At 36.3% G+C, this 25,528-nt stretch overlaps 1 pseudogene; it reads left to right on the top strand.

Annotated features, from left to right (window-relative positions):
- The first annotated feature begins 1,808 nt into the window (after nucleotides 1-1,808).
- On the top strand, nucleotides 1,809-23,670 carry LOC120196197 (annotated as a pseudogene).
- The last annotated feature ends 1,858 nt before the right edge of the window (nucleotides 23,671-25,528 follow it).

Here is a 25,528-nt window from a genome sequence, read left to right as displayed (position 1 = left end):
CAATTCTTGAAAATGATCAAGACTATAGGCACCGTAACATGGCAAAGCTCATGTTCATTCACATGCTTGGGTATCCCACGCATTTTGGCCAAATGGAGTGCCTGAAGTTGATTGCATCTTCTGGATTTCCAGAGAAGAGGATTGGATATCTTGGTCTTATGTTGCTTCTTGACGAAAGACAAGAGGTTTTGATGTTGGTGACAAATTCATTAAAGCAGTATCCTACATGTAGACTTTCTCAAGTTTAATTTGTTCCCATTTCCTTTTCCCTATTACCATGTGAATACAAAGGTTTTGATGTTCGTAATTTTGTAAATACAAAGGTTAAAAAATCCATGTGAATCCATGACCACATGCCACGTGAGTGAGACCTCAAATTGTATTATGTAATTATGTTCCTACATCATGAATAGTGTGATATTTGCTTAATAATATTATGCATTCTTCATAAGGAATACTATATTTAGGGTTTATGATCAGTCAAAATAATTGAAATGTTCATTCTTCAATTTGGGAGTTTAAGGTTTATGGTTAGTCAAAATCCAATAAGGAAATATGGTTAGTCAAAATAGTCAACCAGAAAAACAGTTGAAACATTCATTCATCAGTTCGGGAGTTTATGATTTATGGTTTATGATTTATAGTTTAAGGTTTAGGGTTCATTACAAATACATTTATTAATTGATTTAGTATCGATTTATGAGGTAAGTACAATATAGTATATTTATATTAAATGCTAAAACTCTTGATATTTATGATATTTGAACCCGAAACCTCAAAATATAATAACAATTTAAAAAATTAGTTATTAAAAATATTATCATTAGAAATATATTAAATATTTGTCATTAGATAAATAATTTTTTATTAATTTAAAATAAATATAAGAATATTTATTCAAAAATAATTTTTAACAATTTTCAATTTTTCTATTGTTTGACTATTTTTTATTTTATTTTTCTACGTTGTTAAGTACTTGTGTAGTAAAAAGTTAAAAAAAAAGAAAAAAAATCAACCAAACACGTGTAATCTAACATGTGCTTAATTATATGAGTTTTTATTTTTCTTTTAATAATATACAATGTAACAATTGAACTTGAGCTGATTAATTAAAAAAATTAAAAATTAAGAGTTGTTGTATTATAAAATTTTTAATATATTTTAAAAATTTTATTATTATCAATAGTGTATTTTTAATAATGTAATTTTAAAAAATCTAAAATTATAATATAACATTTTTTCGAGCTGCTCACGAGCTTTTCGAGTCGAATATCAAGCAGTTCGTTTCGACTCGTTAAGAACTTGAGTCGAGCTCGAGTTCAAATCGAATCTATTTAATCCAAATATTTATCAAATCTTGATCGAATCAATCTCAAGTATTTCGCTATATGTCTCGTTACACTTAATCGCACTTCCCTTCCTTTAATTCCTCTCTCTTTCTTTCACTTCAAATCACTCTCAGCATCTTCCATATTTTTTCAGGTAAAACTCTCTCCGTCTCTCTCTCTTTCTCTCTATGATCCACTCTAAAATTTAACCCTTTTCTCATTGAGAAAAATATTTTTAGATATTGAGTTTTTGAATGTGTTTATGGTTTCAGTGAAGTAAGATTCTCTGTTTTTTATCTTTTACGATTTATTATTATTCTTACTGTGGCACACTTTTAATTGGTTTAGTGAAGTCGTAAGTGAGAAGAAGATATGCTATAGGAGTCATTATGCGAATCTTTTTTTTTTAATTTTTAATTTTGTTTTTGGGTTGACACGTAAACGATTTGTTACAATTTACAACCCTTTTGGAAGGTACTGTTTAGCTTCTAATTACTCAGATAGATGAGATGGATCTTCACGAAGATGAATCTTGGGCTGGAGGTGAACACAAAGGAAAACAAAACGATGAGGTACGATTAATGGCCTAGTTAATTTCACGTGAATGGGTATATAAGGTTTACTGTTTGATTGTATGTTCTTCTTTCTTGAAGTTTTTTCTTCATAAGAAGTTACTTTGAGACTGGGTACACCACACTTAAATATGTTTTGTTCTAATTTCAGGAAGCCGTTGCTCGTCTTGAGGAAGTTAAGAAATCTATTGAGGGCAAAATGGCTCTTCGTCAAACCAATTTGAATCCTGAAAGGTCTGGTTAGTAAATTTTACTACATTTTAGGGTTTTTATATTCCCATTTCTGGTTATGGAAGTGTTAAAATTGTTGACTTGATTTGTTTATTTTCTAGTGATTTTAGTCTGTGCTGGAAATAAAAAAATGCTTATAGTTGATCTATAATTCGTCCTTAATTCTTATTAAGTTTTGTTATAAATTAGAAATGACTATAGCTTATGGTATGTTTAATAACAAATATATCAGTGCTGATAAGCATTTTGTGGTTTATAAAATTATTATGTCAGATTCTGCTGCAGGATTGGGTTTCCGTGTTAGAAAGTCAGGTTTTGAAGCTTGTAGAGAAACTGTATCTTGGCATTTAGACAATTCAAATCTTGAATTATGATTCTCATCATTGTTTAGATTTGGATTTCACTCTTACCACTATCATCCAAAAGATTTTTTGTTATGTCCAGCTGTATTCTCTTTTCAACGTGAATAAACGACTTTTGCCTTGGAGCCATGAACCTATATTGTGAATAACCAAACCGTCTGAAACATTCTTCCCTTAGGTTTCCTAGTATGGTACTAACGCCAGTGGACTTGATGGCTATGTAGAGTGCTGGACAGCTGGCCTTTCAAAGTTTTTCCCATACTATATATGCATACATACATGTATATTTATATATTTTCTTTCTAATTCATATTTATCGGTTGTAATTATATATTTTATACTGGTTCTCTACTGCAGCCCTTCTTATTATGTTGCCATGGAGGCATTTACATTTTTATTTAGGTTTTTTAACACCAAATAAATTTCTCTGGATATTGATACTTAATAACTGTCACATAGATGTTAATATTGTTTGCCCTTGGTTCTAGACTCTGGATTCCTCAGGACTTTGGATTCTAGTATTAAACGCAACACAGCTGTGATAAAAAAAATTGGAGGAGCTACGAAGTGTCAATTTAAGTAAATTTGTTAGTGAAGCCGTCTCTGCTATTTGTGATGCCAAGCTTAAGAGTTCGGATATACAAACCGCAGTTCAGGTAGTTTTCATGAATAAATTTGAACCAAAAAAAATTATGATTAAATGTTTTGATAAATGCATATTTAGGTTTTATGATTACAAATTATTGTTTTCTCTGTTACTTTTCTGTGAGAAGTAGTCTCACAAAAGACCTATGTTATTTCCTATCCAGACATACAAATTTAATACTATTAGCATACTTGTTTTAGATTTGAAATGTGAAAGTTTCTTAAATCCTGTTCAGCTGAAAATTATAGGGTTCACTAGCCAAATCCAATGACTTGAATGTCATAACTGTTTAAGCAAGGTGATTAAGCAGAAACCATATAGGTCATTTTGATTTGAAATAAGAAGGAAACCTGTAGTCTTTTTTGTTCAAATAGGTTATAGCAGCTTCTAGAATAAATTTTTACCTCCTCCATTGTCCTTGTGTGCTCCTGTTGAGATTTTTTCTAGCAGACTTGAGTTTTAATGAGTATTCAATGATTTAAGCTATGAAAATTTTATACTGTACAATCCAAAGATCTATGGAGTATCCTAGTCTGGTTTATGTTAAGTATAACAGAATTTCTAGTTAGCAATTGTCCATAACCTTACCAGTTTCTTGTTATATAGATTTCTCATCATTATTGGTAAATTCGCTTGCTCAATGTTTGCAAATCTGTTGATGGATATGGGTATGCATTTCTTGGCATCATGAATGATGTGCATTTCTGTGGAACTTGTATCTGCATGTATTATTTTAAGTTTACTGTTCTTTAATGCTGAGTTCTCTTCATATGCTATGATCAATGAAGTTACGTGCTCAAAGCTTGTAAATGTTATAATGGATTATTAACATTTGTTCTCTGTAGTAATAAGAATATACTTATTTGCAACATTACTCGCCTATATGCTAGCTAGCTAGCTTTTTATTGTACACTGAACCTTTTAGCCATTGTAAGTTTGTCGGGAACTTACAATTGTCTCTCTGTCAAGGATCTGCTCTCTGTTTCATCAAAGGTACAAAGATTTCTCACCAAGTCTGATACAAGGGCTCCTGAAAGTCTTCTTTCCTGGAAAATCCGGAAATGATTTGGATGCAGACAGGAACTTGAAGGCAATGAAGAAGCGTAGCACTTTGAAACTTCTTCTGGAACTTTACTTTGTTGGAGTTATAGAGGATAATGGAATTTTTATTAGTATCATTAAGGATATTACTAGCACAGAGCATTTGAAGGATCACGATGCTACTCAGTCAAATTTGACTCTTCTTGCTAGTTTTGCTCGACAAGGGCAGGTGTTTCTAAGACTTCCTATTTCTGGTCAAGAAATTCAAGATGAGGTTTGTCTTTTATTTGTCTTTTGATGGCCTGACATTCCCATCATGTTTTATTTTTTCCAAGATATTATGATGTTCATTTTGAATTTTAGGTTATCTGTAGCTTTGACACTGATAATGAAAGTTTATGGGTTGATATAGCTTCCATGTTGACAATTTGCTACAGTTCTTTAAGGGCCTCGGAATAACAGCGGAACAAAAGAAAACTTTTAGGAAGGCATTGAATGTATATTATGATGCTGTCACTGAACTTCTTCAGTCTGAGCATGAGGTAAGCTTTTGCAATTGAAAATGTTATCTTTTAGGGGCAATAAGCTGTGAGGTTATTATTTGGACTTATTCTTGGCTGTATCTTTTTGTTCATACATAATAAGTCTGAAAGCTTGATTCTTTCGTTATCCTTCTGCTTTCTTTCCCTAATTATTGGGGTTTTTCTTTTATAGTCAATTCGCCGAATGGAGCATGAGAATGCAAAAATTTTAAATGCTAAAGGAGAGCTCAGCGAAGAAAATGCATCTTCGTATGAAAAGCTGCGAAAATCTTATGATCACTTGTACCGCAATGTCTCATTGTAAGTTGCTTTATGATGTTATCTAAATGTACTTTTTATTTTGTGGAAACTAGATTAACGTGTAGATTAATTGATATTAAGCTTTCCGTGGTGAATATGTATCATTTGTTTTGTTCTATTTCTATAAATAATTGTACATGCTTATGTAATCCATGAATGATTAATGCTGTTGTGATTAACAAGACTATGAACCTTTCTTTTAATGAAATTTATAAGCATTGAGTAATGATGGTGTTGCATTCTGATATCTTTACCCTCTGTTTCTGGATGTATATTCCCTAAGGACCAAACACCTGCTACATAACTACCAACCAGCATAAATGTAACATTGTAATTTGCCACATTCATCCCACAAGTATTTAGTTTTTCCATATTTCTATGTTTATAGAGAACTGTTGTAGACTGAGCCTCTTCTGAATAACTACCAATTGCCATGAGTGGAACCAATTGTACCTTTCTGCACTTCAAAACTTAAATATTTAGCTGCTACTAGTTGTTATGTGCACTACATATGAATTAAGGTTTGGATATTAAATGCTCCCTCAGATTATTTGAATAGTGATATGCTGAGATGTCTCTTCTATTACCGAGTCTAGGATTTAAATCCCTTATGACATTGAGATGAGAAATTGTACCAAGAGTTGTGGCAGAAATGCAGGTTTGGGCCCGCCTCGATTCATCGTCTCTTTTGTGAAATTTTGGATTTAGTAATCTTGTATACAGATTGAAGCGAGTGGAATTGTGATGAAGTGTTGTTCTATTTGTGAAGACTGAAGTTCATTTTTTAACACTTAATGGCAACTTTATGATGTTGGAACTCTGGTCCCCGGTTTAATTATGATCTCTTAGGTCCTGCCGGAGTTAGCAGCTAACTTATTCACCCCCCCCCCAAAAAAAAGCATAAAAAACAAAAGTTGGTAGCTAAGATGATAAATCATTGTACAACTGTTGGATTTGTCCATTACTTCAACCTGCTTTCCAAAATTTTTAGATTTTACCTCTATAAAATTTGTATATTAAGCATGCCTCTTGCATCAGGAGTAACTATGACTTCTTGTTATTTGCCAAAGAAAATCATACATAACCTACTGTTAAATTTTTTATTGCAGTTTAGCAGAAGCACTTGATATGCAGCCTCCAGTCATGCCTGAGGACAGTCACACAACTAGGGTTACTACTGGGGATGATGCTTCATCTCTAGCATCTGGAAAAGAATCTTCGAACCTGGAAGCTATATGAGATGCCGACGACACTAGAGCTTTCTATGAATGCTTTCCCGATCTTAGGTATGTTTTGGTAACTATTTAGTTAAAATGAGACTTTCTCTATTTGGCCTTTCATTGATGGTCTTTTTTGGAAATATAAAAAGATGTATTTTCTTGCTGTTAAGAGCATTTTTTACATGTTCTACGCAGAGCATTTGTCCCAGCAGTATTATTGGGAGAAGCTGAGTCCAAGGCAAGTGAGCAAACATCAAAGGAACAAGAGCAACCAGCTGTAAGTAGATCAAAGTTTTGAACATTATCATTAGTTCAATTAGGGTTAGTTCGAAGCCAACAATCCTCTTTTGAACATTATCTTTGATTTTATGCTGCCAATAGTACATTGTCCTTTTTGTTTTATATATTAAGTTTTGGTTGAGTTCAAGAGTCAGCAGCTACTGCTCTTAATATTTCATATTCAATGTTCATCCTTGCTCCACCAATCATTACCAACCATGATCCATTATCCATATCTTTTAATTTAGAAATGATGCAATTACTCTTTATAATCCTTATGCTTAAAACTGAAGAAATTTGATTGTTTGTCAAAGAAAGGGGGAAAAAAGAAAATATAATAGAAGTAAAAAGACTTCTATAGTCAGTCATATATTGCACGCGTGAAAAAAGTAAGTGAGAGAAGCTCCAGCTTCTCTCTAACCTAGGCGATTTCAAATTTCAAAATTCCAGGGGCAGAGGGAGAGAGAGAATATGAGTGATGTTTAACAGCCTTCTTCATCGTCGTCCGTTGCTTGCATTCCACCGTCCGTCGCTTGCCGTCCGCCGCCCGTCGTACTACGACCACCGTCCGCCGCCTGTCGTACTCCGACCACCGTCCGCCGCCGACCTCCTTTTGACGCCTTTTTTCTTAAGGATCATCGTCTATCCATAGAGTTTCCTTTTTCCTGGTTTATTTTGATTGATTCCCCTTTAATCGGGGCAAATCTAAACGCCTTTCTTCGCCGATTTTTCCATCAACAGTCTTCAAAGTTCATTCCAGCTGTGCATGCCGGAAGCTCATGACAAAAACCCAAGTATTAAACTGTGAACACCCACTGCCGTTCACCGGAATTTTACTGTTCAAAAATTCCGTCACTGTTCAGGAGCTCTATTTTCAGAACGCTGTTGCTGGTTCTGGGTTTTCACGCACGTTGTCATAAATCTTTTCATCTCTGTTTTTTTTGGTTCAAAATTAAACAGTTTGGAAGCCTCTGCATTCAAAATGACGTTCAAGAATCGCGATGAAGCAACAGAGAAACAGGTTGAAACCTCAGCTCGCCAGACTAAGAATAGTCGTCAGTCCGAGATAGAGGAAAAAGAGAACGTAAATCCTTTGAAAAAACCAGATATTAAGACGAAACGGGTGGATTTTATACTGTCGAAGGTGAGTGAAGTGGAGCATCAAAATCAGAGAGATGGGCAGCAGACAAAGACTGTGCATAAATCAGAGGAGGCGAGGAAGAAGCTGAGTAGTACAGTGGCAGCGGAAGAATATGAGAGGATGGTGTTGGTGACAAACAAGAATAGGGATGATTCGTTGGTTGAAGCAAGGAGTGTGGAAGGGGTCATTGCACAGATTTCTGAGGCGGAAATCCTTCCTCAGGATTCTCATGTTTTTAACTACTGGAGGAAGAAAGATTATCCAAGAATCAACAATGGGTTTAGAACTGGCTGCTTTACGTTATAAATTGATAATTTACCAGAGAATATCCATTGGAAGCAGTTTGGATCGTTATTTTGCCCATACGGTCAGGTTATTGACGCCTTCATTCCAACTAAAAGAAATTCAAAGGGTTACGTTTCGGTTTCATTCGCTTTGCTACAATTGGAGAAGCCTGGAGAGCGATCTCAAAGATGAATGGCGCTCGCATTGATGGTAGTAAAATTGGAGTCTCTTTTTCTAAATACAACACAAGACATTCTTTTTGGAGAAAGTCTTCGCCAGTTGTCCACCTAAAGCCCGAGAGAGAAAATGTTGCAAGAAATAATCTCTATACAGTAAATGGTGTTGTTGACGAAGCTAAACTTCAAGTTTTGGATAACTGCCTAATGGGGTAGTGCAAGAACTATACCAAAATCGGTGATCTTGCTAGCCAAATGCAAGACAAAGGACTCAACGGTTTCTCATTAATGAGAGCTGCTGGGAATGTAGTTCTCATGATATTCGAGGATTCTGATACATTGAGAAGGGTTAAGAATGAACAATCAGAGACTCTTGCAGGGTGGTTTTCTAGAGTTGAAGTTTGGTCGGAGAATCTAGTGGTAGAATGCCGTCGAGTATGGGTAGTTTGCGAAGGGATTCCTTTTCACGCTTGAAATTGGGGTACTTTCAAGAACATTGCGGCTAGGTGGGGCAAATTAGTATCAATTGATGAAAGCTCTCAGTTTCCTACTTTTGATCGTGCAAAACTTCAAATCCTCACAGAGACTAAAGTGAGGATTGATGAGTCATTAAGTTTGAAGGTCGGTTCTAATTCTTTTGAAATCATGGTGCATGAAGTTGAGCCTTCTTTCAAACCAAACTTTTGGATCCCTGAGGAAGTCGATGATTCTCCAGATCTGAATTGTTTTCTCGGGGCAACGTTGGAGAATTCTCTGTCAGGATCGTCAGTGTCATCCCCAGGTTTAAATTGCCCCGTCAAAGATGTTGCAATTGAAGGTCCCCACTTAGAAAAGGTTTCACTCATAAAGATTGTCAAAAGCGATGAGAAACCGAGTAACAAATTGGGGTTGCACAAATTGGGGTTGCACACAATGGAGGCTGTGGGTCATTCAAAATTAAATATTGTGGAGCATGTAGCTAATAAATCAGTTGATCATTCTGATGGTGTTAGCCTCAGGGCCTCAGAAGATGCTCTTATGATGGGTCTCATTACTTCTCATGGTTCATCTACTGACACACTTCAATTAAAGGAAGATACCCCAGTGGTGCCCCCTATCCTTGCGAAATTAAGAACTAATCGTGTGGCGAAGAAATGCAAGACAAAGAAAAGAGTTCTGAATTAAGTGACAAGGAAACATTGATTGAAGGGAAGGAAGTGTGGTTTTGGTTCATTAAAGATAATTTATCGAGCTGATTTTTTTGGTGATTTTGATACATGGTATTTTATGGAGTTCCCTTCAGAGGCGGATGTTTTTGGTTTAATGATTTTAGGTGTTGTTTTTATGTATGTTATGTCATTTAATGTTGGGTTGTTTTCCTATTGATGGAGGTTTATCTTAGGTATAGGGTGATTGCCTCTTGATTTTTGTGGTCGAGCAGGTGAGAGCTTTAGGTGATTATGTTATTTGTAATGGTGTTTATCCTCGTTTGAGGGTATTTTGTGTTTTCATATGTAATGAGGCTTTTTATTCAATGAAATATGAGGTACTCTTTTCTTCCTTCCTATTTTCGTTAACATACTTCTTAGTATGTGGACGAATACGAAGGGAGTTTTTAATGAGACCTCCAACTTCTATCAAAAAAAATATAATAGAAGTGAAGCATTTTGATGTAGTGAACCTATGCCCAAAACCCTTTTCCTTTTTATCTTTTCGGTGGCATGGTGTGGCAGGGCGAGTAATTCTAGACTTAATGATTGTTTAAATTTTCCCACAGATCTGATTTATGCCTCCTAAATGGTAATTTGGTGTACCTTTTAGGAATCCTCTTCTGAAGCTGATCAGAATACTCCAGTTGAGCAAGATGCTGTGGAGGCTTCTGCAGACTCTGGCACTCTGCAAGAAGGGAAAAGTGTAGATAAAGGGAAGGATAAAGATGAAAAGGATAAAGAAAAGACCAAAGATCCGGACAAGGAGAAAGGGAAGGAAAAAGAAAAAGATACCGATAAAAAAGGAGAAAAAGAAAAGGAAAAGATCAAAGGTTGTGAAGGGAAAAATTTGGATGCTCTACTGCAAAGACTCCCAGGTTGTGTGAGTCGCGACCTTATTGATCAATTGACGGTAATAGGTCTTTCTTTCAGTCCTATCGTTGAATGCCATTTTCGGATGGGGTTTTATGCAACTTTAGAGTATCATTGAATTGTTCGTTAACAATTTTAGGTGGAGTTCTGTTATTTGAATTCAAAATCAAATCGGAAGAGACTTGTGAGAGCATTGTTTAACGTGCCAAGGACATCTTTGGAGTTGCTTCCATACTACTCTCGCATGGTTGCAACATTGTCAACTTGTATGAAGGATGTTCTTGCTATGTTATTGCAGATGTTGGAGGAAGAGTTCAACTTCTTAATCAATAAAAAGGTTTGCTTCCCTGCAGATTCCCTGGTTCACTTTGCAACTGTCTTCATCTCGACTTTCAGTATAACATATCTCAAAATTGAAATTAAATGCAGGATCAAATGAACATCGAGACAAAGATCAGGAATATTAGGTTTCTTGGAGAACTTTGTAAGTTCAAAATTTCACCACCTGGTCTTGTCTTCAGTTGTCTGAAGGTATGTGAAAAGCAGCTTAGTGGTAAATGTCTGTTTCTATCCCTGTGCTTATTGCCTTATTCCCATGATTATACTTCTATCTTATGTAGTTTATGAACTTTTTGAAACAAATAGAATTATAAAAATTAAGAGCAATATGCTTGTTGCTCTCATTTTCGTTGTCGTATAAGTTGTATGCTGCAAATGCAAACCTGTTTTGGATGCTTTCTTATTCTATTTTCTTTTTGTACCAGACATGTTTAGATGATTTTACTCATCATAACATTGATGTTGCGTGCAATCTTCTTGAGACTTGTGGTTGTTTTCTGTATCGTTCTCCTGAAACTACCATCAGAATGGCTAACATGTTGGAGATATTGATGCGCTTGAAAAATGTAAAAAATTTAGATCCTCGACACAGCACACTCGTAGAAGATGCTTACTATCTATGCAAACCACCTGAAAGATCTGCACGGGTCTCTAAAGTTCGTCCTCCATTGCACCAGGTATAGTTTTCTTTTCCTGGTGAAATACTCAACTTGTTTTGATGTTATACCACCTTACTGAATTATGGCAATTATTTTTGCAGTATATTAGGAAGTTACTATTTACAGATCTTGACAAATCTTCCATTGAGCATGTGCTAAGGCAATTTCGTAAATTACCATGGAGTGAATGTGAGCCATACCTCTTAAAGTGCTTCATGAAGGTTCACAAGGGAAAATATAATCAAATTCACTTGATTGCTTCTCTCACTGCTGGTTTGAGTCGCTATCATGATGAGTTTTCTGTTGCTGTTGTCGATGAGGTTTGCTTCTTGAATTTCGAACTAGTTCTTCTTGAGTTGAATTTCGAACACTATCGATAATACAAAAATCTGCAAATTAGGCTCCGCTCCATGTTTCAAGTTTAATATATAATTTAACCTGTAGTACTTTTTTCCATAATCTGTCTGCCTTGGTTTTCTGCCGAGGCTAAGGAGAGATCCTATTATTTTGTTTTCTTAGGAAATATGCTGCAGGAAAATAGATTGCTCATGACCTGAGCTGTTATTTTGTTTTCCTCTCTACAAGAGAACTTGTTTGGTAAATATGCTTCGAGAATTCTCTGCCCTTTTGAGAAATTTCTGATATTTTAGGCTTTGACCAGGCCTTCTTAAAATTAAACTTTTTTCCCGACCAATTTTTGAAGACTCCAGTGTGGGATTCTTTTTAACTAAAATGGGAATATATTGCTATGAAAACATGAGCTTCAGTCATCAGGACTTACCCTTTTTGTTAGGATTTTTTTGCCCTAGTTTATTAGATATATTGCTATAAACACATGAGCTTCAGTCATCACGACTTGCACACATATCTTTTTATCCCCCCGGCGATTTAAGATTGGTTATATTCTGTACTTTCAGGTTTTAGAGGAGATTAGACTTGGCCTGGAGTTAAATGATTATGGGATGCAGCAGAGACGCATTGCTCATATGCGTTTTCTTGGGGAGCTATACAATTATGAGCATGTTGATTCTTCTGTCATCTTTGAAACACTCTATTTGATATCTCATTTTTGTCCATGATACATTTGAGGTATGGAATATCTGGCTTATTGATGTAATCATCAATTATATGGGGGATATGTGGAGGTTCAACAACAGTGCTAGATTTTGTACGGAATGTCAGTTTGATTCTATTTTACTTGGTCTGATTTTGTTGTCTCTGTTCTTAGCAAGATAACCTCGATCCACCTGAGGATTGTTTTCGAATCAGGATGGTTATTACTCTTCTTCAGACATGCGGACACTACTTTGACCGAGGTTCTTCCAAGAGAAAACTTGATCTGTTCGTGGTACACTTCCAGAGGTATATTTTTAGCAAGGGTGCCTTACCATTGGATATTGAATTCGATTTGCAGGTATGTAAAATTGGACTATTGATTTTATGTTTTAGAATTTGTCCTTTAGAGCTAATCATGGAAAAAAGAATGTTTTCTCTTCCTATGGTGTGATCAATGCCTATTGAAACTATTTTCTTTGTAGAGGAAGGATTTGCATTATTAGTCCCCTTTAACAAACACTGAACTGGAAAAAGACAATGTTTTGAAGAAAAAAAAGATGAGAGAGAGAGAGCAAAACGTAGAGAGGGAGAGTCTCAAAGGAAAGTCAGTCTCCGATGAGAACTGGACGGTGTTCATCGACAATCTTAGTAGGAGGGTGTCCCGACGTTCATTAAGGGATATTTTCATAGTACATGGTTCTATTGAGAGAGTTTTCATTCCCAAAGTCACTAGGAACCCAAAATACAAATTTTCAACGTTTGCTTTTGTTCAATTTAAGAGTGAGGATGGTTTGAAGAGGGCAGTCGAGGTCTTAAATGGTGTTCTGATAGATGGGAGAAATATTTCAGTTGGTCCTGCAAGATATAAGGGAGCTTCTTCCTGGTCTAAGGGAAGGAAGGTTGCTACAAAGAAGGTCCTCAGTCAGAACATTGCTGGAACATCCAATTCCAATCAGGCGAAAGTTTTAAACAATTGTTTTAAGGATACTAGGTCTTATAAAGAGGCTTTGTTGTCAAACAGAAGTGCAATGGGAAATAAAGCGAATTCATCCGATGATATTCATAGGGGGAAAGTGAAGAAAAATACTTTGGAAATGCATATTCCTGCTGAAAGTTCCAATTGGGTTAAAAGGTCATTAAAAGGGATTATTAAACACTCATTGCAGATTGAGTCAGTCAAGAAGGCGCTATTTAAAGAGGGTTTCGAAGTCCAAATTATCAGATGGGGACATGTGTGGAATTCTTGTGTGATTGTTTTTAATTTATCTGAAGAGATAAGGAATACTTGGTTGAAGAGGAAAGAAGAACTAGAGTTATGGTTTGATCTATTAGCCCCTTTGTTGAATGATGATGGTGTCCCAATGGCCTTTTGTTTGGTGGAACTAGGGGGGGTCCCTCTGTTATGCTGGAATGATCAGTTCTTCGAACAAATAGCAGGGAGATGGGGGATAGTTGTTGACATTCATGAAGCCACTAGGAAAAAAGAAGACCTAACAACGGCGAAAATTTTATTAAGGGTGGAAAGTTGTTTTGATGTTCCAGAGGTGATCTCTCTGGGTTCCTATGGAAGATCATTTAAAGTGTGCATCAAGGTGGGATCGGCGTGCCAGTCTTCAAGTTATTTTTTTGGCACCTCTCCGGTGGAAGTTCACGGTGAGGGACGTTGTGGAGAGAAGGTCACTGTAGAGGAAGAATTCAAATTGATGTCAGAAAGTTGGAATGATATAGATGTTTCTAAAGAAAAAAAAACTTGTTCAGAATAAATCGTGTTTATTTCTGCTGAATATGGCTGACTTAAATAGAGTTTACAATGTAACAACTTTACATAAAAAGATGCATAAAATTAGCAACATAATAAAAATGATTCTATCTAATTAAAAATGATCCTATCTAATAACTAATAGAATAAAAAACTGATTCTATCTAATTAAAAATGATCTTATCTAATAACTAAGAGAATAAAAACTGATTCTATCTAATTAAAACTGATCCTATCTAATATTTAATTTAGATATTCTCGACACCCCCTCTCAAGCTGGAGAATAGATATCGATCATTCCCAGCTTGGACAGAAATCCTTCGAACATCGTAGTAAACAGTCCCTTGGTGAGAACATCGGCGAGCTGTTCTGATGATGGAACAAACGGTATGCAGATATCGCCATTTTCCAGCCTCTCCTTGATGAAATGTCGATCTATTTCGACATGTTTGGTCCTGTCATGCTGTACAGGATTCTGAGCAATACTGATTGCCGATTTTTTGTCGCAATACAACTTCATCGGTTTTCTCTTTCAACCTTCAGCTCCTCTAAGATCCTCCTAAGCCATAACAACTCATACTCCTTGCGCCATGGCTCTGAACTCGGCCTCCGCACTGCTTCTAGAGACAACTGGTTGCTTCTTGCTCCTCCAAGTAACTAAGTTGCCCCAGACAAAGGATAACCGGTAGTAGATCTTCTATCTGTAGAACTTCCGCCCCAATCAGCATCAGTGAAGATCTCCACTCTTCGACTTCCATTCTTCGAAAACATTATTCCTTTACCAGGACTCCCTTTCAAGTAATGAAGATCCGGTAAACAGCTTTGGAGTGTTTTTCTGAGGGACAATGCATAAACTGACTAACCAAGCTCACAGCAAATGCAATATCTGGTCTCGTATGAGCCAAATAAATCAGTTTCCCCACCAGTTTCTGATACCGATTCTTGTCCACAGGCTCAGCACACATCTTCTTTTTCGAGTTTTTGATTCGGATCAATAGGACGCCACTGGTTTACATCCGAGTAATCCGGTCTCTTTCAAGATATCGAGGACATATTTCCTTTGCGAGATACTTATACCTTTTGAGGATCTAGCCACCTCCATTCCAAGGAAATACTTGAGTTGTCCTAGATCCTTGACTTCAAACTGGTTGGATAAGAAGTTCTTCAACGACTCCAACTCTACTGTGTCATCTCCTGTCATAACAATGTCATCTACATACACAATTAAAATAGCAATTTTACCATTATTGTGTTTGTAGAACATAGTATGATCAGACTGGGCCTGAGTGTAACCATGTTGTTTCACAGCTCTCGTGAATCTCTCGAACCAGGCTCTCGGAGATTGTTTCAATCCATAAATGGATTTCTTTAGCTTGCAGACCTTGCCATCCTTCTTCAATTCATCAAAGCCTGGAGGAACTTCCATATACACCTCTTCCTCTAGCTCACCGTTTAGGAACGCATTCTTCACATCAAACTGTCTGAGAGTCCAATCCAGATTGGCGGCTAGTGAGAGTAGGACACGTACGGTGTTTAGTTTGGCCACAGGTGCGAAGGTCTCCTCGTAGTCAAGGCCGTATGTCTGAGTGAAGCCTCGTGCTACGAGTCTTGCCTTGTATCTCTCGACCGAGCCATCTGCATGGTATTTGATGGTGAACACCCACTTGCTGCCTACAGATTGTTTCCCCTCAGGTAAAGGAGTTAGATCCCACGTGTCATTCTTCTTCAGGGCCTTTAACTCCTCAAAAACTGCCTCTCTCCATCTCGGAACTTCTAGAGCTTCATGTATCGACTTAGGTAGTGCATCATCCATAATCCTGGTGGAAAAAGCTTTGAAATCTGGAGAGAGTTTATTATAAGATAAGAAATTGGATATTGGATGTTTTGTGGTACATGATCTAACACCTTTGCGCAAGGCTATGGGTTCAAAGAATTCTGTAGAATTTGGCCATTTTGGCTCTGACACCATCTTCTTTTTCGAGTTTTTGATTCGGATCAATAGGAGTCGCCACTGGTTTACATCCGAGTAATCCGGTCTCTTTCAAGATATCGAGGACATATTTCCTTTGCGAGATACTTATACCTTTTGAGGATCTAGCCACCTCCATTCCAAGGAAATACTTGAGTTGTCCTAGATCCTTGACTTAAATAAAGAAAAAAAAAACTTTACAATGTAACAACTTTACATAAAAAGATGCATAAAATTAGCAACATAATAAAAATGATTCTATCTAATTAAAAATGATCCTATCTAATAACTAATAGAATAAAAAACTGATTCTATCTAATTAAAAATGATCCTATCTAATAACTAATAGAATAAAAACTGATTCTATCTAATTAAAACTGATCCTATCTAATATTTAATTTAGATATTCTCGACAGTTTCAGCAGAAGATTTTCGTCAAAAAGTTGACAGCTGGTTTGACAATAGAGGGTTTTCTGATTCTGGGGTAGTTGGTGGGGAAAAACAACTCGGTAAACTTTCCATAGATAGGAATGACATTAATGGTGGACTTGTAGAAAGTCAGAGTATTGGGAGTATAAAAGTTGGTGATTATGCCGGCTTAGGAATTAGAAAGTCAAAATTTTCTGATTTTGGATCACAGGCCCAATCAGATAATGAGGGATTTTCTGGGCTTGTTGGCTCAAAAATTATTCCAGCTGGTCCAGCAATTAATATTGACAAGTTTGGCAAAATGATCCTCAAGCACAAAAATGTTAACTCTGAAAATGCTAATGAAGAAGAGGGAAATGAGTCAGATTCAGAGAAGTGTCTTCAGGCTGAAGTTAGACAAGTTGGGCAGCAGTTAATGTTGTTAGAGCCAAGTATAAATATGGCAGAAAGCTTCTCAAGGGGGAGATCACGGTACATAAATAAAAGATTGTTGTGTTCAAAAAGTGTCTCGTTAGAGAGAAGGAAAACAAGCAGCTATAAGAGGTTTTATTCAAGGTCGACGAGCAGGAAATTCTGGCATGGGAATGTTATGAATGTTACTCCTGAAAGAGAGGAGGATTGGACCAATAAGGAGGAGAATTTTCAGCCCTCAAAAGATGTTCAACAGATAGTGGAAGTGGAGGTTGCAAGAGAGTTGTCAAAAGGTGATAGATCTAGATTCATTTCCGGCTTGGACTTTAGAAGAGCTAAAAGATGCTTGTTAAGGGAAGCTTATGAACAGGTGTCAATCTCAACAGTTTATACTTCAGGTTTTTCGATTTTAGTGGAGGAAGCCTTAGCAACTTGGGAAATCAACAAGTTAGTGGGGGTGTCCTTTAAGCAAGGGAAGGAGGCTTTTTTGGATAAGATTATCAGCTTGGAGAAAGCTTTGAATAAGGTTAATCAAGGTGAGCTTGATGGGGATTTAGATTGTGGACTAATTAATGATGAAGATTAATTTTATCATTGCTTCATGGAATGTGAGAGGATTGAGGAGGAAAGAAAAACAGAGGGCTATTCAGAGGTTAATTGATAAAAATCACCCATAGTTTCTTTGGCTGCAAGAAATGAAAATGGAGAAGATTCCTAGATCTATGCTTAGAAGAAAGGGGTTTAGTTATTTTAAAGGAGTCCTTGAATCTCCATCGGTTGGCTCATCAAGGGGTTTAATGAGTTGTTGGGATGATAAAGTTTTCGAATTAGAAAATCAGTCTATCTACAGAAGATTCATTGTCTTATCCGGAAAATTTCGTGTCAATAATTTCAATTGTATTTTCATCAATGTTTATGGCCCTTCAATAGAGGAGGAGAAAGATAGTTTTTTTGAAGAGTTGAGCATGTTCATAAGTGGTCAGAGGGCTCCGATTTGTGTTGGGGGACTTTAATGTTTATTTGCATGATGGAGAGAAGATCGGAAGAACTCAGAATAGAAATTCAATGAGGATATTCAATCTTTTTATGTTGCAAACAGGCTTAATTGATTTACCTTTAAATGGAGGAAGGTTTACTTGGTGCAATAATCAAGATACCCCTACACATGTTAGATTGGACCGATTTTTGGTTGATGGCCAATTTCTTGGTGCATTTCCTGATTTGGTGCAAACCTTACTGCCTAGATCTCTTTCAGACCATAATGCTATTTTGTTGGAGAATGGAGGTGTTAATTGGGGTAAAAAGCCTTTTAAACTTTTTAACTATCTCATGGAAGAAGGTGGTTTTGAGGATTTTGTCAGATCTTCTATTCAAGAAGGAAGAATCAGCAGAGGAAGGCTGGAATTTATAGTATACTGAGAAATACAAAAATTGCTATCAAGAATTGGGCGGGCAATAGGAACCAATTTCTTGGGGCTAGTATCTTAGCCTTAGAATCGAGGATCCACAGTCTAGAATTGGATATTCAACAGTTGCAGGATGGTGCTAACAGTGGAATGGCAGCAGAGTTAGTTTCAGCAAGAACATAATTCTGGAGACTTTATAAAATAGAGGAGCAAATCTGGTTCCAACAGTCCATATCAAAATGGATAGAAGATGGAGATAGAAATACAAGATTTTTTCATAATTGTGCTTCGATTAGGAAGAGGAGGAATGCTTTGAATGCCTTGAATATCGGGGGTAATGTTATTCAAGAACCTTCTGTCATTAAGACCTCTATTAGGGACCACTTCTTTAAGATTTTCAACGAGCATTCGACTTTAGAGGTGGAAGAGATCATGTTGATTTTTCCTAGTATTTCAAATGAGCAGAATCTAAGTTTAGAGAAGGAATTTTCAGAGGAGGAAATCTGGGAGACTATACAATCTTGTGATAGTAATAAAGCACCGGGACCGGATGGTTTAAATATGGGCTTCTTCAAAAGGTTTTGGCATGTCCTCAAGGTTGATATTATGAATTTTTTTCATGATTTTTATTTGGGGAAAGAATGAGAACATGAGGTTAATCATAACCTTTATCACTCTCATTCCAAAGGTCTCTAACATTGGTGGTCTAGATGACTTTAGGCCAATTAGCCTAGTTGGTGGGTTGTATAAGATCATTTCTAAGTGTTTGTCAAGGAGATTGAGGGGTTGCATTTCAGACATCATTAGTCCAACTCAGTTTGCCTTCATACCGGGTAGACATATTCTGGACTGTTCTTTAATTGCTAATGAAGGAGTGGATTATTGGAGAAAAAATGGACTCAAGGGCTGTGTATTCAAGGTTGATTTCAAGAAAGCTTACGACTTTGTTGAGTGATCTATTTTATTTAAATTAATGGAGAAAATGGGATTCAGGTCCAGATGGAGGGGCTGGATTGGGCAGTGTGTAACCACAACTTCTGTTTTGGTTCTTGTAAATGGAGTTCCTTCTGAAGAATTCTCAATGGCTAAAGGTCTTCGACAGGGTTGTTTGTTGTCTCTTTTGTTGTTTAATTTAGTAAGGGAGCTACTTAATCTATTGATTCGAAGGGCAGTGTCACAGGGTTTGTTTTCTGGAATGGTGATTGGCAGAGAACAGGGGTCTGTAAATGTGTCACATTTACAGTTTGCGGATGATCTGATTATATTTTCTGGTGCCTCAAAGATGCAAATTCAGAATGCCAAAAGGGTGCTTCGAGTTTTTCAAGTGGTTTCTGGTCTACAGCTGAATTTGAAAAAGAGTAAATTGTTTGGTGTGAATGTTAATGAGGAGGAACTGCTGGAATGGGCTACTTTTATTGGATGTTCAATTGGGAGATTTCCTTCTGAATATCTAGGACTTCCCCTAGGTGCTACTAGAAATTCTGCAGCTATTTGGGAACCTGTCATTAATGATTTTTTTAACAAGTTATCCGGGTGGAAAGCAGCATCTCTCTCTTTAGCAGGGAGACTAGTGTTAATTAAGGCGGTTCTATGTTCGCTTCCTACATATTATCTTTCCATATTTAAAATTCTAGCTTCGGTTCTTAAAACCCTTAACTCTATTATGTCTAATTTCCTATGGGGAGGGGGAAATGGCATTAGAAAAATTCACTGGGTTAGCTGGTCCAATGTTAGTAAGCCGAAGAGTGAAGGGGGCTTAGGAGTTCTTAATCTTAACTTTATGAATAGAGAGCTTTTGGGGAAATGGACTTGGTGGTTTGCAAATGATAGGGACTCAGTTTGGAGGGAAGTTGTTTGTGCCAAATATAGACTCGATTCTTCAGTTTTAACTCTAGACAATAAGCTTCCACCTAAGGTATCCTGGATTTGGAGATCACTGCTAAATAATTATTTTAAAGAAGACTTCTTTGGCACTAAGTTTAGAAGCATGAGTAGTTTTCATGTTGGTGGTGGTAAAAATATTCGGTTTTGGCAAGATATTTGGGCTATGGATCATCCACTTGATGCCATTTTTCCGAGACTATTTTCTATTTCCTTAAATCAGTTTGGGAAATTATCTGAATTTGGGGAGTATATCTCTTTCGTTTGGACTTGGGATGTCAAGTTCAGAAGAAATCTTCATGACTGGGAACTTGAACAATGGTCTAACTTGTTGGCTATCATTACAAAATTTTCACTCTCTTTGGAATTTCCTGATCGTGTGATCTGGAAAGGTACTGGGGATGGGGTTTTTACTGTTAGATCAGTTGTTAATCTAGGTTCATTGGAGACTTTGGGATCGGAGGAGGTCTTTTTCTGGAAGATCATTTGGAGAGGTCTAATACCTCCAAGAGTAGAGTGTTTTCTTTGGCAAATCGCTCATGGGAAGCTGGCTGTTAGGACTGAACTTGTCAAAAGAGGTGTTCAAGGAATTGAAGATGTGTTGTGTCCCCTATGCAAGATGTCGGATGAGTCTCCATCTCATTTGTTTTTCTCTTGTTCGATGGTGTGGTCCCTTTGGAATAAGTTTTTAAGTTTTTGGAGGATTTGTTATGTTTTACCAGTGGATGCTAAAAGCTTCTTTCTAGCTTGGGATGGTTTAAAGTCTAACTCTTTGATTTGGCCTTTTATTCCAGGGGTCGTTCTGTGGACCACTTGGAAAATGAGGAATTTCGTGGTGTTTGAAGGGGGGAAGTTTGATAAGGTAGAATTCTTCTTTTTAGCAAGGTTTAGGCTTGCTTCTTGGTTCTTAGCAAAGTATAAAGAAGTGTCTATTCCTAAAGACTCACTCATTTCCGATCCTTCTCTTGGGGACTTGTTTTCTCTTCGCTCTACTCAGATTTCTCCTACTTTACTTTGGTATCCTCCTCCTTTGGGTTTTGTTAAATTAAACGTTGATGCTGCCATTACAAGGGATTGGAAGAAAAGCGGGTTAGGAGGAGTCCTAAAAGATTCCTCAGGTTCTACTATAGGCTATTTCAAGGAAACTGCTGGTTCGGGACCGCCTACGTTGATGGAGTTAAAAGCTATTCTTATGGGGTTGTCTTTCTTTGCAAACTATCGACAGAGGATCAAGGACCATCTGATTATAGAGAGTGATAGTAAGGTGGCTGTGGATTGGATTAAGGGGGATGAATTATGTCCTGTTGTATATGCCTTCTTGATTAAAGATATTGCTCATAGGCTTAATGCCTTTGAAGGTGTTGTTAGATGGGTTAGTAGGACAACCAATTTAGAGGCTGATGCCTTAGCTAAAGAAAGCATAGGCTGAGTCAGTAAAGTTGTTGATGGCTGTTTAGGGTGGTGTCTGGATTTTGTGTTTTGTAAGGGGATTACTAGTGCTGTTTTCGCTGATTTTGTGTTTTTAGTTAGGGTGTTTTATGGGTGTTTCCAGCTTATTTGGTTCTGTTGGGGTGGTTTTGTCAGTTGTATTGTTGGTTGTATCTTATGTGTTTTTATTGTTCAATAAAATCCTAAGGCACTCTTTTCCTCCTTCCGCTGATTAAGGAGCTTCCCTACAAGCTCCATTAATCAAGAAGGGATTTTTTAATGAGGCCTGAAATTCTTATCAAAAACAAACAAACACTGAACTGTTTCAATATCGACTGTTATCATGCAATGTTAAAGAGTAAACCTATCTTAGCATTAGTATTAGAATACTATGTTTCTCCTATTTTTCATTTTCCCAATGGTACCCATGTCCGGCACCTGCATCCACAACATATTTAGTCTAGAGAATAGTGTGTGTGATTCCTCGAATATATCAGAAAAACTTGGGGAAAAAGTGAGCATATCCATGTTGGACACATTGCATATCTGATACCCACCTCCTAGTCATAGAAACATGGGTGTGATATTCAACTGTCGGTATGATCTCCACTTGATTGGTTACATTATAACTTAAGATTTGAGGGCAAAGTTAACGGTGCTTCCTTTATGCATAAATGTCTGCCTGTGATGTATAAATGCAATAAATGCAGGACTTATTTGCTGAATTACGTCCCAACATGACCCGGTATTCATCTATGGAAGAATTTAATGCAGCTTTAGTAGAACTCGAGGAACATGAACATAGTGCTTCAACTGACAAGACTAGTAGTGAGAAGCACTCTGATACCGAGAAGCCTTCTAGCAGGACTACTTCCATTCCATCTCAGCTGATCGACCAAGCATTTTGAATGGTTTCGAGGAAAATGGTGGAATGCATGAGGAAATCGGTGACGGTGACAGTATCAGTGAATCAGGGAGTGAAACCATTGAACAAGAGGGACATAACGAAGATGATTTGGATGAAGAGAATCATGATGATGGATGTGATACTGATGAAGATGATGAGGATGATGGTGGACCCGGTTCTGATGAGGATGATGAAGTTCATGTCAGGCAGAAAGTAGGCGAGCTCGATCCTCTAGAAGTTGCCAGTTTTGACCAGGAGCTCCGTGCTGTAGTTCAGGTAAGTTCTCGTTTGTTTTCAATTATTGCAGTAGTGTTCGCAAACTATTTTTTTTTTTTTAATTTTCTTCATCTAGTGTGATCGGTGGGTTCAAATTGAGTTTCAAAGAAATAGTTGGCTTGCTATTCATTTTTGTTCAATTTTAATTACAGGAGAGCATGGAGCATCGTAAGCTGGAGCTAAGGGGCCGACCTACATTAAACATGATGATACCAATGAACGTATTCGAGGGTTCTAGCAAGGATAATCATGGAAGGGTTGTTGGAGGGGAAAGCGGTGATGAAGCATTGGATGAAGAGGCCGGAGGGAGCCGGGAGGTTCAGGTGAAAGTTCTCGTCAAGCGAGGGAACAAACAACAAAGAAAGCAAATGTACATTCCTCGTGACTGTACGCTAGTCCAAAGCACGAAACAGAAGCAGCCGAGTTCGAAGAAAAACAAGACATTAAGAGGCTGGTCTTGGAGTATAATGACAGAGTAGAGGAAGAGAATAACGGACTCGGGGCTCAGACATTGAATTGGCCAAGTGGAAATAGCCGAGCTTATGGTCGTGGAAACTCATGGGAAGGTCCCAGCAGCAGGATTGGAGGATCACGACATCACCATCATACCCATTCTGGAAGTAGTGGATCTTATTATGGCAGAAAAAAGTGAGATTCATGGTAGAATATCGAAAATTTGGATATCTGGTTATTGCATCTCTATTTGCCTACATTAGACGAGGATTGAGAACAACATTGGCTTGAGCTCTCACGGAAACAGCCAGATGGTTGAATGATATCTTTCGGGACCAATTCGAAACTGAATTTTGATGATACACATCGCCCGCTAATTGCAAATCGGCAATCATGCCTTCCGCAAGGCGTCTACTGTTTCATTGGTTTTCTCATATAGGCAAGGTACAAAATACCTCTAACTCGATCTTTTACTAGATATTACTAGACGTACAGTACAAACGATGGATCCTGACGTGTTTTTTGGGACGTCGAACTGAAAATAAGCTTACGGGGTCTGAAAATTGTTGTGTTTCCCGTTTTTGTTACCCTAAGTGAAGGTTTCCAAGACTTCTGTTTGATATAGAAAATGTGAATTGTTGTTTGGCGTGTATAATTTCTTTTATAATTTACATGCCACATTTTTAAAAATTATTTATTTTATAAATGTTTTTATCTAATGTGTCATTTGTGGTTTGAGAGACAATCACGAGTGTTGAACATTCATGTATTTTCCCTAAAATCTTTTTTCCCCCGAGGGTCGAGTTATATAAGTTTAAACGCCTTATGCCGATGTAATTGGGAAAATTATGAAATAATATATGTTCAGAATTTTTTTAGTTAGTTATAATGAATATATATACATCCTGTAAGTGTAACATTCAGAATTATTAAGAAAAACTATATTTCTTGAGGTTGCTCAATTATTTGATATTGGGTGAAATTTGAATTTACAACATGTTTCATTTTTTAATATATTTTAAGACATACTTTGTTTATCTTACCTAGTACATCTTTGGACAATTTCAAAGCTTAAAGAAATGTGGCCACCCATATTATTATCATTAATGTTATTGTTATTATTATTGACCGTGGTTTACAATTTTTTTAAGGAAATATATTTATTTCAAGAAGATGGAAACACCAAATAATTTCCTTGTTTTTCTTAAAAATAAAATTCTAAGGTTTAACGTTAATCAACATTAAAATAATATTTCTATTGTTGCAAAAAAAAAATTCTATCAATATATTACATGATCGATCAATTTTAAATTAGTATCCATATTAATTGTTTTTAAATATTGTTTAAAAAATTTTTAAATTTTATGTGTTATTTGAATTGTTAGAATAACTAAGTCTAAAGGTTGAGATTAAATTTTTTAAATTTGAAGATAACACACTTCTTTTCTATAAAAGTATTTTCGTCCTTTAAAATTTTATAAATATATTCCTTCTTAAAATTTTAGAGGTTCGTCCCTTAACATAAAATCTTGCGTTCGTCCCTAATTGTATGGGTATATTCTAACTCTTACCCCCTACCTCCCCCTTCTCTCATAGATAATATGTAGATTAAGTTTTGATCAATTTCCTTTTATATTTGTACACTTTTGGTCAGTTACCTTATCATTTTATTAAGTTTTGATCACTTATTGTTTTATTAAGTTTTGGTTGCTTGTTCTTGAGCAAAAACAAAAATGAATTTTGGATTGAGTTCAGTGGATTTTAGGATTTTGAGGTTTTTTTTATAATTACAAAAAAATTATTTTTTATAAAAATAATAATTTTAAGTTTCCTTAAATTCTTTTTTAAAATTTTATATAACTGACATATGTCAGATAATAACAAAACTTAATGATTGTTACCAAACACCTAAAAGTATAACGTTAGTCGCATATTTTTAACGAAAAAATCTTTAGACACCAAAAGACATTTTAAAGTATAGTTTAGGCTTTTAAAAGTGTAATAAGCCTTATTATTATTTGGACAATTTATTGAAAGGGTAAATTACACAAACAATATCTAATGTTTTAGTAAGTTTTTATTTTCCTTATTAAAGTTTCAAAAGTAATAAATTGATAATTATTATCGATTCATAATAAGTCCGTGACTTGACATTAATAACCATTACTAAGGTGACGAAAGCTGATATGTTAGCATCATTTAGTCACTTTTTTTTTTACCTATCTTTCTTTTCCATCTCCACTCTCCCATATCCATACTTCTTTTAACTCCTCAAAAACCCATAGTTTCTTTTTAATTTGGACCCTCTTCAAGCTATGCTCCGATTGAGGACCGACCAATACGTCATCTCACATCTTTGAAGTCTTTGAAAA

Source organism: Hibiscus syriacus, unplaced genomic scaffold (genome assembly GCF_006381635.1).
Source record: "Hibiscus syriacus cultivar Baekdansim isolate YM2019G1 unplaced genomic scaffold, ASM638163v2 tig00117027_pilon, whole genome shotgun sequence".
Classification (NCBI taxonomy): domain Eukaryota; kingdom Viridiplantae; phylum Streptophyta; class Magnoliopsida; order Malvales; family Malvaceae; genus Hibiscus; species Hibiscus syriacus.
Note: the sequence above shows the minus strand (reverse complement) of the source record. Positions and strands in the feature narration are given on the sequence as shown.